Source organism: Balaenoptera physalus (assembly GCF_965194825.1).
Source record: "Balaenoptera physalus genome assembly, chromosome: 2".
NCBI classification, from domain to species: Eukaryota; Metazoa; Chordata; class Mammalia; order Artiodactyla; family Balaenopteridae; genus Balaenoptera; species Balaenoptera physalus.
This window is the reverse complement of record NC_138883.1, coordinates 80,463,244-80,475,880: the sequence shown is the minus strand read 5'-3', so window position 1 is coordinate 80,475,880 and position 12,637 is coordinate 80,463,244. Positions and strand designations below refer to the sequence as shown.

Below are 12,637 nucleotides of genomic sequence, written 5' to 3'. Positions count from 1 at the left end.
TCCTCTCCTTGTGCACCCCAAAACAATGGTCTCTTGCCTCTTAGGCAGTTCCAGACTTTTCCCCAGACTCCCTCCCAGCTAGTTGTGATGCACTAGCTCCCTTTAGGCTGTGTTCACTCAGCCAACCCCAGTCCACTCCCTGGGATCTGACCTCTGAAGACTGAGCCTCAGCTCCCAGCCCCCACCCACCCCAGCAGGTGAGCACACAACACTCTTAGGCTGGGGAGTGCTGGTCGGCACTGATCCTCTATGCAGGAATCTCTCCGCTTTGCCCTCTGCATCCCTCTTGCTGTGCTCTCCTCTGTGCCTCTGAAGCTTCCCCCCCTGCCCACCCCCTTCTCCATCAGTGAAGGGGCTTCCTAATGTGTGGAAACTTTTCCTCCTTCACAGCACCCTCCCAGAGGTGCAGGTTCCATCCCTATTCTTTTGTCTCTGTTTTTCCTTTTTTCTTTTGCCCTACCCAGGTATGTGTGGATTTTCTTGTCCTTTTGGAAGTCTGAGGTCTTCTGCCAGCATTCAGTAGGTGTTCTGTAGGAGCTGTTCCACATGTATATGTAGTTTTGATGTATTTGTGGGGAGGAAGGTGATCTCACATCTTACTCCTCTGCCATCTTGAAGGCACCTCCAGCCTTGACCTCAGTTTTATTATTTTAAAATATCAATATACGTCTTGCAAAAAGCTTCTAAAAGCTAGTGTTTCCAGGTGATTTTTTTAAAATTAATTTTATTTTGTGGATAAGGAAAATACCATTCTTAAAGCTTAAATATATGCCCTGTCATACAGAATTCAAGCAAAGGCAGTACAAACTTATCGTCAGCTTAATATATCAATATATGCACATAGATAATTACAGATATGTTCATGTACATGGGTTAATATACACATATTTCATAGCTCTCTTTGCTGGGAGGATCTAGAAGCAGTGATACCCCAGTAGAAACAAGCTATCCAGTATCCAGATCTTGGTTTCTAAGTTCCACTGGAACCCATTCTTCAATAAAAGGAACCTTTGAAAAGAGGGTGATTCTAGGGCTTGCTTGCAAAGGATTGGAAATAAAAAAGCAAAAACAAAAAAAACCTGCTTCTTCACCTCAGGTTACTTGAGAAGCTTTGGCCTAGAACTTTAGGTTTAACAGGCTGATGCACCACTCAGAGGTGGGAGACAAAATGATGGGTTTACAAAAAATTGGGAGATCATATCTGATATTCTTGCACAGGTGATCTGTTCAGTGAATAAACCATGGTAACAATAACAAAAAGCAAATAATGAAAAATAAACCATGTCAATATAAAGCTGTTCTGCAGAGTGGCATTGTGAGGATACTTCGGCTCTGGGTGAATGAAGAAAGTCTCCCATGAGAATCCCTAAGAATTCTTTCCTATTGTTGGTTTGAGGCCCCAAGCCATATTACCTATGTGGTCCCACAAAAAAGCAAAAAATTAAGTATAAAGTGTTTCTGGTATAAAGTTCTCCAGATGTAACTTTCTCTTCAAATAATACAAGGACCTAGGCTTGCTTTATTCTAATTAGCTCCCTTCCAACTTATATGCTATTATTGTTCAAATTAATGATACTATTAACTTTAGAACGTTTTAAGTAACATAAATTAAATATCTAGGGTAACCACTAAATGAATAGGAATTAAAGACTGAGTTGTGAAACTAGTAGAGGAAAATGTAATAAGAAACATAGAAAAAAGTTGATAGAAATAATTCCAAATATTTTATGTCAACAACACAACAAATGTAAATAGACTAAATTCTTCAATAAAATAAAAGATTATCAAAATAGAAATACAAAGAAAATCTGGCTATATGTTCTAAATAAGAGACACAAGTAAAATATAAAAACAAAGAAAGGTTCAAAGTAAAAGGTACAAAGAAAGATATACCAAGCACATTCTATACAAAACAAAGTGTGTATAGTTGTATTGAAAGAGGATGAGATAAATTGTAAGGTACAAACATCTCTAGAAATAAAGAGAGTAACAACATTTTGCCTCCTGTCTCTGAGCAATGTATCTGGCTTGTTAAACCTAAGCTCTAGGACATATCAAGACAAAATAAACCTGTAATAAGACAGTTTGGTATTTGTGCAGAGTTGGAAAACTATATTGATAAATCAGAGAACCCAGAAATAAACTGGTGTTTATATTAACATTTGATACAGGTGAAAGTTGGCATTGGGAAAGGATGGCTTATTAAATTCAGGAACATTAGATCTATAGCTCACAGCATCCACAGAAGTCAATTCTAGATGGACAAAAACTTAACTCTGAAAACCAGCTCTTCAAACCTTAGCATCAATCATAGAGAATATCTTTATGCACTTGAAGTAGAGGATACTTTCTTAATATTAAAAAAGCTCAAAACGATGTCAAGAAGTTGATAGTTTCATCTACATTAAAATTAAGAACTTATGTTCATTAAAAAAGTAAAAAGAAAAGTAAAAAACAGATTAGCATATATATATATGCCATGTATATTCCCATGAATCCAAAGGAAATACATAAACCAACAATCCAGTGAAAAAGATGTGAAAAAGTTATGAACAGTTATTTCTTAGAAGGGAAACACAAATTTTAATAAATATATGAAAAGATGCTTAAGTTTATTAGTTCTGAGGAAAATATTAGTTAAAGGTCCAATGATATACCTACCACACATAAATTTAAAAGCCGATAAGATCACATATTTTCAGACATGAGGAACAATAGGAACTCTAACACACTGCTGTGGGAATTATAGATTGGTGTATTCTAGAAAACAGTTTGCCTTTTCCAAGTAAAGTTCAAAATGTACCCTATGACCTAGCAATAGGTCTCCTCAAGTCTCTCTTGTACTGTGATAGGAGGCTCAGACTAAAACATAGCCCTCAACACATTTGTCAGCAGTGCATAAATAAAATTTGATATATGTCGACAATGGCATCATACTAAGATGGAATAATGCACAATGATAGACATGAGCATATCTCAAAACTTAATGTCGAGTGTCAAATCATGTCACAGAAGAGTTTCTTCAGTATGATTTCATGTTAAGTTCAAATTTGGGCCAAAAGGAACAGGTTGTATAAGTATATAGATACATGTGGCAAAATCCATAGAGAAAAGAGATAATGAATAATACAAAATTTATTGGTTATCTCTGATGGGGGGAATTGCAAGCAAAGATGACAAAATATGAAGCTTTAGAAAATACAAGGCCCCAACTACATAAATTGGTTAATGGGAAAACCGATATACATTTTATTACTACTCTTTGAGCTAGCCATATATGTTAAATATGCTCCTCTTTATGAATATTTAATAATAAAATTCAATTAAAATAAAAGAAATGTAGAAATCATGATCTATTTGATATTTTGAAGCCTATATATAATGTCTTATTGGAACACTGGGGTACATAAATGAACTAATCAATCAAGCAGGAACTGAAAAGGCAAAACAAAGATATTGGGCTTAGTTAGGCCCTAGCTGTCATAGAAAATATGCCTTAATTAATAGATAATCAGGATTCTATTGTCTGTTGATAGGGCAATATGCTAAATTATCAGTGGTACCAAGAGAATCAGAGATCTCAAAAAATATTTTTACTGTTACTTTGTCTAGTAAATATATAGATAGATGGTGAGGTTACTTCATCAAGATATCTAAAAAAGATTTGGCTATAAATATTTGAGAAATGGAATAAACATATAAAATTATAATGTTTAGATAATAAATAGTTTAGGACAACAGTGTAAGAGAAATCACAGAAATAGGTCAAGAATATTTAATTTCAGACCAGGCATAACTGACCAGGAGACAAGTTCAGTGTGTAAAATACACATTGCCATGAGCTCTCTGTGATTATTTCTAAGTACATATCCAGTTTGACTATACTGACTGAACTTTTTTAGGACTTCAGGGTATTAACAATCATTTGAAACAAAATGTGTGCAGAAAGAATTGGAATCATGATGGGATATTTAAATGTAGCTTGACAAAATTTGCCAGTCAAACTTGATCAAAAGGAAAAGCTCCCGCTCACATTTTGTGTGGTAATAAGTGGAAATGGTCTCATAGATTTTTACTTCTAAGTCTTGTTTGTCTTTAAATGATTGCAGGGAAAAATGTTTAAGATGGCAGAAATTTTTCTCAAATTAAAAGAAACTGAAAAATTGCTGTTGAAAATATGAATGTGCTAAATTTCTTAATCTCACATAATCATTATTCTTAGGGGTATTTTTTGTGCTTTTAGTATTCAAATGTTCTCAACTTTTGATTTGTTGTAAGTCTTTAACAATATCACAGGGATAAAGCATGACACAAAAGACGGTTGCACCCATAGCTCATGATTTCCATGTATTATTCTGTTTCAGACAATAAACCAAAGTCATAGCTTGGTTCTTTATTGAAATTCTTTTCCTTTTCTAATAATAAGAATTTAATTTTATCCCATAACTGCATTTGAGATTAATTGGGACCTTACATTTTAGACTATAGTAACATTTTGGATCATCTATAATATTTGGATGGTTTTGTTTATCATCCAATTATTTTGTTAAATTTACAGTGGACATTTTCATAACAACAAAGGCTTATATGCCAGGTATTGTGCCAAATGTGTAACTTTTTATCCTCATGTCAGACCTATAAGATAGGCACAATTTTATATTCTTTTCACTGATGGAAAAATGCGTTTAGAGAGGTTAAATGACCTGCCTAAGATCACACATCTCACATCTAGCAAGTGGTCTGAAACCCATTACACAACATCAAAACCATAGTCTTGAAGCATTACACTGCAATATCTCCTTTCCAGGAAATTTTCTATATATTCATCTTTAATTTCCTTTCCTCTTGTACATTTGTTTCCACCATTTGTTATCTATGTTATGTGTTCTTTTTAGTAAACCAATTATCACCATCCCGTAATAGTAACAGTTCTGTTATTCTTAACCACTTCTCAAGGTCTCTGGAGCAATAATTGGAGGCTTGGAACCAGTGAACTTAAGTTTATACTTAAAATTTACTCAGAAATTGCTCATTTCAGTTTTCTAGTATACGTGGACAAGTTATATCATCAAAATGTGTTGCTTTATCTACATTTGTCTATTTTCCAAAATTTTAATGTGAATATTCACCATGGTTTATCTATTAAGATGTATTTATGTAAATACATCTACATCTATCTATATTAGATATCATTTAATTATAGAAATACTATAAAAACATTTTCCCCCAGAAGAAATAATGCAGTGGGATGTTTGGCTCTGAAAAAGTATTGGAGTCAAAAAGTTCCTAAATTTTTTTCCTTAAACTCTACAATTAAAGATAAACAAAAGTAGGTATACATAAATATATTAAAAAGTTGTAAATTTCTGGTTGCTTGAGATAATTATATATTTTCTGATGCGTCCCATTCCAAAGTCTATCTGCTGAAATGCAGCACTATAATCTGCTTTCTGAGTCCTATAAGGTGTAGTTTTAAAATTAAGGTCACAAGAAGGTGAAGACAGGCAGTAATACACTTGTTGACCCTTCACAGGAATTCCAGATAAAACCCCAGAAGTTGAGTCAGAGATAATCACAAGATCTGGAATTTACAATAACAAACTCTCCATATATCTACCTGTCAGACTTCTTCCTCTTAGGGAGGGACAAAAGGTCACTAAAATAGCTTTTTTTTTTCATGAAAATGTTTTTACCCTTCTTTGGAGGGTAATGAGAAGTTATAGTATAAATTATATAGGGATATTAGATTTTTTTTCATTGACACTGTTTATTCTTAAAGGCCCAAATGTTAATAACTTTTTTCAGGAAGATTATAGTAGAAGTGGGAAAAAAGTCATAACAGGAACAACAAAAAAGGAAAACAAAAAATTGATTACTGAAGCGAAGATCAAACGTTAGCAAATTTCACAAGATTGAACATGTGAGAAAATTTTAATTTAAATGAAATTCAAAACAAAATCCATGCAATTTTTTCAATCCTTATGTAGCCATACGCTAAGGTGAGGTAGTGCGATATTAAATAAAGGCATCACATGCTTCATCCTTTTTCTACTTTTTTCCTAGTAAATAGAAAAAATCATGAAAATACTGCCAGTTATTATTATAATTTTCCTAGCAATAATTCTGTTGATAAAATTCTGTTTTCTTAGGATTTCATAGGCAATAGAAAACAGTGTAGAGTTACATTCTTTTAAGTGTGTTGTCAGTTCTACAATATTAACATAATTTTACTTTTCTTTACAAATATGAGATCACCCATGGCTAAGTATTAAAAAAGTAAATCCGTGTTATTATTTCCCATCTCTCTCCACCCTGGGTTTTGGTTTAAAAGACAAATATTATAGAACATTCAATTTATTTTCGTTATCTACAGCATGGATATAAGTCTTAAAATGAACATATACAGTATAGTTGAATTTTATGGTACATCTTAGTAATGTTTAGTGTTTTGAATGTAACAGAAATGTATAGCATTTCTAAAAAAAACTTTATCATGTAAGAATATGATACATCTATCTTAAAAATTCAAAGACATTTTTTTCAAAAGAGAAAAATATAATAATATCTTATTTTCATTTCTTATTATATGATGAGGACTACAGGCAATATTGTTGTTAGAGGCAATCAACATTTTCCAAAAGCGAAGCAACAGACACATGTTGTCACTTAACCTAAAGGATCTTATCTATCTGGTATTCATTCTGTATGGCCTGTGACTTTCCATTAATGTGAGATAGAGAGGGAATGGGGAGGGGAACAACACTTATTGAGATGCTATCTCAATGCTATTTTTCATTTTACAGATGAAGCTAAGGGTGTGAGCCATGTTTGTTTTGCTTACTTGTTAACAGAATGAATATTTTTAAAGTAAAGAGGAAAACTTTTCAAATCCTTGGACTAATCAATTTACATAAAGCAATTGGATATGCCAACTGGAACCTAAGTGATATTGTTTGATCTGCCCATTTTAAGACAATAATTCTTGCTTGTCTTAGGAATGTTTTCCCTAATTATTCTTTGTTTCTCTTAAAAATATGGAAACTTGATTGGTATTGGTTGATTCCTGATTTATAACTTGCATATTCTTCTTGCTTGGTTTATGAATCATCAGGCTACAGGACAAAAAATAACCAGTAAGATGACTTTCTCCATTTCCTCAGTTTTTACTTATAAATTATGTACATCCTTTCTCCAAAGCTAAACAAAATTTCTTATCCAAATTCCCATTTCTTTTAGGAAGTCTGAATTAACAAGAAATCAAACAATATCACTTTTCTTTTATCTCAAACTTTCTATTTGGAATCAATTTTGTTTTTGGATCATTTTTATCGTCTCTTCTCAGTTTGTGTGACATCCTTATCTCTTTGTTGCATCTGACAAAAGACATGCTCTGCTTTTTTCCTTTTTTTTAAAATTAATTTTTATGTGGAATTCAGATGAGAAAGAATGCAGTATTGCTTTGACTGCCTGCCATAATATAAAATGTAGTAAAATGTACAGCTGGTGATAGTCTAGTTAGAATTTTTTAATGAAATATAAAGGAAAAGACCAGGTGCTTAATTTTTACATGCTGCATTTCTTTTAAAAAATTCATGGTATCTTTTTGAATAATTTTTACTCATGCAGATGTTCTTAATATTGGAAACAGACGTTTATTTTATTTCCTTGGTTCCCATTTCACACTAAGCTTTTGTACAAAGAAGGTGGGCTGAATAGCTAAATTATTTGTGAGTCAGGATTCCAAGGGTAATTATTCTCAGATAATTGCCAAATGACTCATGGCAAGACTTTCAATAATGTGTACCTTGGTTTGTCTAGTTCAGATCTGGAGGATAATGGTTGTTTAACATAATAGAAAAGAACTTTAGGCTATTTAAGAAGACATGCATGTCAGTAAAAATGTGTTGACTCTTAAAATAATAGACAACCCCATTTATATTATTTCTTAGAGGATGAATCATTGCTGTAAGAACTGTGTTTCACAAATTTCAGAATTTTGAAATTTCTAAATAATCAAAAGTACTTTTTCTTTTTAGCTTAACACACATTATAAGAAAATCAGTCTGAGTCATTTAGAATTAAGTGAGTAGAAGTTATAGTGATGATTTAAGCTTTCCCCCCAAATTACCAGTATATAAAAATTTTGGCTCTGCGGCGTGGTCCTTGGAGATGCTCGGCCTTGCCCTGTGCTAGCCATGGCCGACTACCTGAGAGCGGCGGCACGTCCTACGTGCCAGACGATGGACTCACTACACAGCAGCTGTTCAACCGCGAGGACAGTCTCACCTACAGCAACTTTCTCATTCTCCCCGGGTACATCGACTTCACTGCAGACCAAGTGGACCTGACCTCTGCTCTGACTAAAAAGATCATTCTGAAGACCCCACTGTTTTCCTCACCCATGGACACAGTCACAGAGGCTGGGATGGCCATAGCAATGGCGCTTACAGGTGGTATTGGCTTCACCCACCACAACTGTACATCAGAATTCCAGGCCAATGAAGTTCGTGAAGTGAAGAAATATGAGCAGGGATTCATCATGGACCCTGTGGTCCTCAGTCCCAAGAATCGAGTGTGGGATGTCTTTGAAGCCAAGGCCCGGCATGGCTTCTGCGGTATCCCCATCACTGACACAGGCCGGATGGGGAGCCACCTGGTGGGCATCATCTCCTCAAGGGACATTGATTTTCTCAAGGAGGAGGAGCATGACCGGTTTTGGGGAGCGATCATGACAAAGAGGGAAGACTTGGTGGTAGCCCCTGCAGGCATCACACTGAAGGAAGCAAATGAAATTCTGCAGTGCAGCAAGAAGGGAAAGTTACCCATTGTAAATGAAGATGATAAGCTGGTTGCCATCATTGCCCAGACAGACCTGAAGAAAAACTGAGATTACCCACTGGCCTCCAAAGATCCCAAGAAGCAGCTGCTGTGTGGAGCAGCCATCGGCACTCATGAGGATGACAAGTATCGGCTGGACTTGCTAGCCCAGGCTGATGTGGACGTGATGGTTTTGGACTCCTCCCAGGGAAAACTCCATCTTCCAGATCAACATGATCAAATACATCAAAGAGAAATACCCCAGTCTCCAAGTCATTGGAGGCAATGTGGTCACAGCTGCTCAGGCCAAGAACCTCACTGATGCTGGTGTAGATGCCCTGCGGGTGGGAATGGGCAGTGGCTCCAACTGCATCACTCAAGAAGTGCTGGCCTGTGGGCGGCCCCAAGCAACAGCAGCGTACAAGGTGTCAGAATATGCATGGCGCTTTGGTGTCCCTGTCATCGCTGATGGAGGAATCCAAAATGTGGGCCATATTGCCAAAGCTTTGGCCCTTGGGGCCTCCACAGTCATGATGGGCTCCCTCCTGGCTGTTACCACTGAAGCCCCTGGCGAGTTTTCTTCTCTGATGGGATCCAGCTAAAGAAATATCATGGTATGGGTTCTCTCGATACCATGGACAAACATCTCAGCAGCCAGAACCGATACTTCAGTGAAGCTGACAATATCAAGGTGGCCCAGGGGCTCTCTGGGGCTGTGCAGGATAAAGGATCCATCCACAAATTTGTTCCCTACCTGATTGCCAGCATCTAGCACTCCTGCCAGTACACTGGTGCCAAGAGTTCGACCCAAGCCCAAGCCATGATGTATTCTGGAGAGCTCAAGTTTGAGAAGGGAACATCCTCAGCTCAGGTGAAAGATGCTGTCCACAGCCTCCACTCATATGAGAAGCGTCTTTTCTGAAAAGGGATCCAGCACACCCTCGGTTTTTCAATAAAAGTTTGAAAAAAAAAATTTTGACCAATGTCTCACTCTTTAGATAAAATAGGGGTCCCTGGCTGGAAAACTTACAGAGCCATGTGCCTGATAGTCATGGATAACCCATGTGTCAAAGTGATGATTTGCCAGCTTGGTTAATGAATGAATATGCAAAGGACCTCAGGATATGTTTTGTGAGTGATTATCATTATCAGTAATGATGAGAATGAATTTATTGTGAGTTAGGTTACTTTCTGTATTTAATAATCTTCATTTTTCAAAGTTATATCATTCTGTAAAGAAAAATTACTAATGGATTTCTATTTGACAGATCATCTTTTTATAATGCATATGATCCTTTAAAAAAGAATTATTTTCTCACTGCTATTTATTCTCTCCACATTGACCCTGCTAACAGGAAGAATATATCTGCTTGGGAAAGAGGAATCCCCAAATCTAGGCTTTGTTCTACCTCTGTTTCCCACTAATCGATTCAAATAGATGTTAAAAAAAAAAAAACTCCTCAAAAAAGAAAGTGCATTGTCTTGAATGACTACGTATTCTTGCTATTCATAAATTTCATTCTGTTTTCCTGATTTACCCAAAATAAGGCAGTTTTCCTGTTGAGGTTAATTTGGGATATGTAAAATAACCCCATCCTCTAAAAAACAAGGTTGAAATATTTTATCCTGGATATCAGTGACAGTCATTTGTTTTTCACTATATTTAGATTCTCTCAGTATTCTTCTTAAGTCACAAGTTGATTAAGATTGTGATCTCATTTTGGTATAGTGTAAGGCTGTTGAAATGGAAAAGATTAAGAACCAAAACCAAAACAAAACAATTAAAAAATAACTTGTCCACTGTTTCTGGTCCCAGTTACCATATTGTGGTTAAAAGCAACTCCATATGATCTATCACTCTGATTCGTTTTCACCTTGATTGTAAATGATAACCCAAACGTTCTTGGGCATACAAAAAAAAAAAAAAAACCAGTTCATTCTAATAAAAAAAAGTTTGTGGAAGTGTGTGGGAAGTACAGAATTGCATTAATTCTGTGCCCTTGGAAAATTTTGACATCTGTACCAAACGCAACACATTTTCATCATTTTTAATATGGCCCCAGGAAGGATATTAGTCCAGTAGATTTCTCAATCCTGTGATAAGGAAAAAAACCTTTTGTTATTTTCTATCATTAATTGCTTCTTTCATCTCTCAATGGTAGCGCTATGGTGCAAGGTGGAAAGGGAAGTGGTCAAAGCTGAATAGCAGAGCAGAGTATCATGTTATCTGGATGTCAATGGTAGGCACAAGTTCACTCAGTGTAGAACCAAGTGAGAAAGACTAGGAGGGATGAGGAAATAGTGCAGGTTGCGTAACCATACACACTCACAGATCCATTCAGGAACCAAATAAAGGACCAAAAGCAGTAAAAAGTAAAAACAACAAATTCTGCCATTGAAATTCTCAAATTTCACATTTTTTTCTTGATAAAGAATGGGCATATGAGAAGGCATTTTAAAAATGATAAGTGCTCAGAATTTCAACTATGGAAACACAACTAATTGTCAAAATTGTGAAATATTTGGCTTATTACATTAGTACTTTAGCAGGAAATAAATATTGCCAATGTTTGTGTGTTGGGGAAGCAGGAGTGGAACAGAAAGAAATGTGAAAGAAATTGCGCCTGTACAAAGTATAGATATTTGCCTTCTTGGTATATTTCTCTCTGGAAATCAATGAAATAATGTGGTTTTGCCTATTCTTAATGTGACCAAATGACTTTTTCTTTAAAACAAAAATTGAGGGTAGAATTTCATCTTAATGGAATTAAGCAAATATATGTGTGTGTGCAGGCACACGTGTGTGTAGCTGAATAAACACAATGATCAGTTTTGAGTTTAATGGGCTTCCAAGTTCAATAATCAAGCACTATATATACATATATATTTTAACATCTTTATTGGAGTATAATTGCTTTACAATGGTGTGTTAGTTTCTGCTTTATAACAAAGTGAATCAGCTATACATATATCCCCATATCTCTTCCCTCTTGTGTCTCCCTCCCTCCCTCCCACCCTCCCTACCCCACCCCTCTAGGAGGTCACAAAGCACCGAGCTGATCTCCCTGTGCCATGCGGCTGCTTCCCACTAGCTATCTATTTTACATTTGGTAGTGTATATATGTCCATGCCACTCTCTCACTTTGTCGCAGCTTACCCTTCCCCCTCCCGGTATCCTCAAGTCCATTCTCCAGTACGTCTGCGTCTTTATTCCCGTCTTGCCCCTAGGTTCTTCATGACCATTTTTTGTTTGTTTGTTTTTTAGATTCCATATATATATGTGTTAGCATACGGTATTTGTTTTTCTTTTTCTGACTTACTTCACTCTGTATGACAGACTCTAAGGTCCATCCACCTCACTACAAATAACTCAATTTCGTTTCTTTTTATGGCTGAGTAATATTCCATTGTATATATGAAGCACTATATTTTTTAAAGATAGGAAACTGAGATCCAGTAAAGCTGGCTTATCTTACACCTTTGAATCCTGATATGTTCTTCATACTGTGCCTCTCTTTGGTGAGTGAGTGAATGAGGCCAAAGTGTGCTTCAATTGGCAGATTTTTACTTTCCCACTTTTCTGACTTCATGCAAGTGATGATCTCCCTGTACCTTTATTTCTAACATTGGGACTAAACTATTGCATCGTCCATCAACTCCTTTCTTAGCATGACTCAGTTAACACCTGTAAATCACTTTAAGTCACTGAGGGAAATGTGCGATGTAAATACAAGGTTAGTTGTGAAAAAAACCCCCACAAAACCAGAAGCTAATTTCCTTCAAAAAGCATTGATATTTAAGGAACATAATGCTAGCTTTG

The 12,637-nt window shown here is 35.8% G+C and overlaps 1 pseudogene across 1 annotated transcript; it reads left to right on the top strand.

Annotated features, from left to right (window-relative positions):
* The first annotated feature begins 341 nt into the window (after nucleotides 1–341).
* On the top strand, nucleotides 342–11,801 carry LOC309654813 (inosine-5'-monophosphate dehydrogenase 2 pseudogene; annotated as a pseudogene). The gene has a single exon. The product of its transcript is annotated as an inosine-5'-monophosphate dehydrogenase 2 pseudogene (transcript).
* Nucleotides 11,802–12,637: the final 836 nt, after the last annotated feature.